This window comes from Salarias fasciatus, chromosome 8 (genome assembly GCF_902148845.1).
Source record: "Salarias fasciatus chromosome 8, fSalaFa1.1, whole genome shotgun sequence".
Classification (NCBI taxonomy): domain Eukaryota; kingdom Metazoa; phylum Chordata; class Actinopteri; order Blenniiformes; family Blenniidae; genus Salarias; species Salarias fasciatus.
In genome coordinates this window covers 8604567-8609534 of record NC_043752.1, presented here as the reverse complement: position 1 = coordinate 8609534, position 4968 = coordinate 8604567, and positions in this window count along the sequence as shown.

Here is a 4968-nt window from a genome sequence, read left to right as displayed (position 1 = left end):
TCTGCAGTGCAGCCGGCTGCTAGGGGGTTGGGTGAGCTCCGGCGGAGGAGGAGGAGAATGGGAAGGGAATGGGGGGTGGTGCAGGAGGAGGAGGGGGAGGAACTACCCCGCCACCCCTCCCTCCGCTCTGCACACACGCCCAGTGTCCTCCAACCCCTCCCTGATACATTATTCATAACGCTACATCCGCCTGTGGTGGATGGAGGAGTGGAGTCGGGGGGAGGACGGGTATTTTGGGGCTGGGGTTTCAGACTGAACACAGGTCGGACCGGCAAATAATAGATGTCAAGCTCTGAAGTGTCCTTATTTTCCATCATGATCGTGTTTTCATGGAGATCTGTCTTGTTATTTGGGGGAGGTTCTGGCAGGCGTTTCCTCCTTCTGCACCTAATTAAGCCGTGGAGGTCTTCAGCCTGTCTCCACCTAATCACCCTTCCTCCCCACCTCTTCTTCAATATTTAACCCTCTTTTTCAAATCCTTTCCTCACCTTCCCCTTTCACAAGCCTTCTCCAATTCCGCCGTGTCGCCCAAAGCTGTCAGTCTCCGGTTTTCTTTTAATAACCCCGTGTTTTCTCTCTCTCTGTGTCAGTCTTGGCTTTCTAAGAGTGATGCTCAGACATGAGGAATTCCCAGCTCGTACAGTGAGTTGTGATTACGCCCTGCAGGTATTCCAGCGGAAGAAAATTGGAGGGAAGAGGGTGGAAGAGAAACACAGATCCATCTTTGAAAGACAATGTCCTGTCGCCTGGAGCTACGCCAGCCTAAATAGATGTAGTTCCAGGATCTCTGTCTACTTATGTCATGATTTTTGTGTAGTGAACAGATAAAGAACAACAAAAAGTGCAGGAAGCATGAGACTGTGCTCTGGACATTTATCCAAAATGTCTGTAAACAATGACGAGTACACAGTCGTGTCCAGGAAAATCTGGACCGGAAGTCATGGCACTCAAACATTGGTGTTACCGTCCATCTACTCGCGCATGTGCAGAGCTATTTACTGTGCATGAGCAATAACAGTGTTTCAGAAACACAGCATTTTTCCCTGTTTACATGGAGATGGAGCATTTCCGAAACAGCATCTTTCCGTGTTTCAAAATGTTTTACCATTCGAGTCATTTCAAAATATTGGTACTTTCAGTCACTGTTGTATGAGCAAACGTTTACACCCAAAACATAGAAAGTCAAGTTTGCCTTTTTCTCTGTGTTAACAGACCCTGAGACTCTCTGAAGTGTTTTAATATCATTTTTAATATCAACAGATTCTGAGCTACAAGTTTGCAAATCTATATCAGAGGAATAAAAAGATCCAAGATTCTCTACTATTGGTTTTCATGTCATGGAGCATAGCATAGGTGTGTCAAGTGTTCAGGAGCAGTCTGGATATCCTGTAGTAAGATGTGCACGTTCAGCACGGCAGTAGCAGGAACTGCTCTGTCTGCATGACGACACATCTGACGATCACCACGACCCCCCCACCACAGACATCTGCTTCGAGCAGGGGCCTCCAACATGTCACTCATGAGCGACCATTAGCTCCAGCAGCGCTCTCCATTAGCTCGCCATGGGTGTGAAAGATGATTGTCATTGAGTGAACTGATCTAAATATACATCCAAAATCACAGATGTCAAGAATAAATCGATTGAACCGCCTATGCTATGCTGCAAATGAAAAAAAATGCTAAATAAACATTGTGTGTTAGCTATATTAACATTGTTTGAATGTTATACATATTCACTGGTGATTTGAAAAAAAATGTTACCAAACCTGTGTGAATGTATTTCTCGGAAAACAAAAGGTCGGGGAAGCGCGGTTTAAAGATTCAGCTCTGATATTCTGTGTCAGAGGGCAGTTTCTCTGCATGTTCCTTGTCTGATTTGTGAAATGTCGCACTCGCTGTCATCCCTCCCTGGAAGGCAGCTTCAAACCTGTTGTGTGTGTAGCAGCTGTGCGCCCCCCCTCCCCTTCGGCGGACTGAGGATAATAGCTTTAGGTCCTGCACTGCAATTGAATCAGAGCTGGCCTCGCGTCAACCACAGCTGCTCCTATTACAGAGCTGAGAGGGACACACACACACACACACACACACACACACACACACACACACACACACACACACACGCAGCATATAAGTACATTTACACACAAGATACGAGTGGCTGAAATGAAGTCGAGAACACACAGATAGAGATCACGGCAGAAATGAGTATGATGGCGGGGGGGAGTCACACCAGTCGAAACCAGAGTGGGAGGAGGAGGAGGAGGAGGAAGAGGCACAACAAACTGAAATGAAACAGCGACACACGTGCACAAACGCAGCGAGAAGCCAAAATGAGACGGCAGTGAAAGGGAGGGAAAAGGCCTGCAGAGCGGCGTCGGGCGGGAGCGGCGTGACCGCACCACGCCGGGCGCGGCTTCCGAGCGCCGCTCCCTCTAAATTTATCGCCCGAGTCGTGCTGTGGAAGTGAGGAAAGTGGGACGGGACGGCGGCGGGAGGCGGGACGGAGAAGCCACACAGCGAGAGTTTGTGTTTCCGTCTGGCCTCCGCGCTTCGCCCACTCTGCTGACTCCTTGATTCCTGCTGGTTTGGTATAAAATAAACAAGATTGGCCCCGGCACCATGTGTCTGGCGGAGGAGGAGGACGGGATGTGATTATTGTGTGCACATAAATTTGAAGAGTGCTGCTTAAAAGAGGCACTCGCACCAGTCACATGACAGTCAAATGTGATTTTTGCTGTTCTGTTCCACAGCAGACATGTTTTCGGCTTTGCAGAATTGCTTTCTCAAGCAGCCAGATGATGAAGGCGATACATCACAACGGCCCCAGGAGGATACGCTGGATATTAGAGGTTTCTGCCGATTGTGAATCAGTTGAATCGTAACATCAATCCATCTTCTTGTTTCATCAGAGCCCAATGGGAACTGACAGCTGGTGAAATGGAGGACACACTTACGACGAAGGTACGATTGCCGATGAGTCAAAGGCATCACATTTCAGGCAGAATGCAGGTGAACGGCGGTTCAGGAAGCTAGCTCGCAGCTCGAGTCTGCTGGTTTTTGCATCCGAAGTTAAAATTCATGGAGTCACTGCCAATCGCTGCTTTGTGTTAGACGATGATGAATATTTCATATTTGCCCTGATGGCTCTGTGCAGGGGTTCTGCTAAAGGTGCGACTGTTGACTTAGCATTACTTATTGATCACCACTGACTGGCTGTCTGCAGCAATTAGAGATAAGCTGCTCTCACATCAACTCTGCTACAGCAAAACAAGGGAGATTCAGGAATATCCATTCTGACTTTTCCATTGGAATTACACCCATTCACATTTGTTTTTAGTATTTTAATGCCTGTTGTTGTTTACTAATACTAATTAATCATTTACAACTGCCTTTTTGTGTTCCTATTTTTGCCTGTTTCATAGATTCTATGATATTCTTAATGGTTCCTCATTTTCAATCTAAGTGGCCATTTTGGGACTCACATTTTCAATTTCTGCTTTGGTAATATGCTCTGGTATAATTCAAACGATTCTGTTGTGTCTGTCAAAGTTCACAGAGACACATTACCTCCTATGAGGATTATTAATTGGACTTTAGCTCACATAGAAGTCCAACGCTGTTCCCAGCTTTGGTTAAATTGATCTGAAATTTTTCCTCATTAAGCCTTTCTCCCTCTAATAAGTAACAGTCTACTGATTTAAATCTCTCATCTAATTAAAATGCTCACAGAGGACAGACTGAAGACAGGTGTTTTCCCGTGAGGCGTGTCTGTCTGTCTCTCTCTCTCTCGAACCTTCTGTGCCCCCATTACCGTCTTTCACTCTGTCACAGGCAATTACAACCAGGCTATGACTTCATCCACTAATGGCCATGAGAGGAGCTGACAGGGCGGCAGAGTGCACGTTGTGTGGGTGACAGCTTTCTGCCTGCCTAACTGTGTTTCCGTCCATTCGCAGCAATTTCTTTTTTTCCTCCTGCGGCCATCATTTTTTTCTTCTTCAGAATCTGTCAGGCCCCAAGAATCTGCTACTGTTGTAAAGATTTTCAGGTACCAGCTGCAGAAATAGCTAGTTTGAATGGTGAGCTTTCACTTTCACTACTGCTTGACAGATCTGTGCAAACTGGCCAAACACCAAGTGCATAAATGGAACACTATTGTCCAATCTCACTTGATCTAGTCGATGCAACAGCAAGACCATGTACAGCGACTTTAAAACGTGCCCAAAGATTATTCAATACTGAAACAGTAAACACTCCAACACACACCTAAAAGCAGCAAGACATTGGTCTTTAGGCTATACAATAAAGTCATCAATCAAAATATGATGCTGCATGTTTGAAATGAACACATGGTAGACTGACTCCCTCGAAGTTCAGATCCTCTCAATCACAGAAGCCAAGGCCAAAGCAATATCAGTTAATTAGATTCTATTTGTGGTCACGTTGTTCCACAGCAATTTCGTTGCCTTCATTCTGCCTGCCTGTGTGTGTTCAGTTGATTGACACACACCTATAAACAAGGAGAGAGCATGGGGGTGGACGGACTGATGGAGTGGAGGAGAGGGAGGGAAAAAGAAGGAATGGAACGGCTGCGAATCTATATGCTTGTGAATTGATTTTCATTTGCTGTGACAGAGTCCGTCGGTGGATCCGGGAGCTGGAACAGAATCAGCCTGCTCAGCCGTGGCGGGCTTCTGAAGATATTCAAGTAAAGATCACACGAGCTTAGCAGGCAATGATTAATCAAAAGGCAAGAAGAAAAAACACAAAACAATCACACAGATTCCTAGAAACATTTTCTTCAGCTGTAAGCCACCAGAGATGATTAATTTCACCTGAAGGACTGCACAAACACGAGCGCCACGCCGTTCATTTGGCTAAAAGCCACTTCAATCCATTCAGTTGTTGACTGTGATGAATACTCGCTTACGAAACACTCCAGCAAGATGACTCTTCACATTTAAGTAC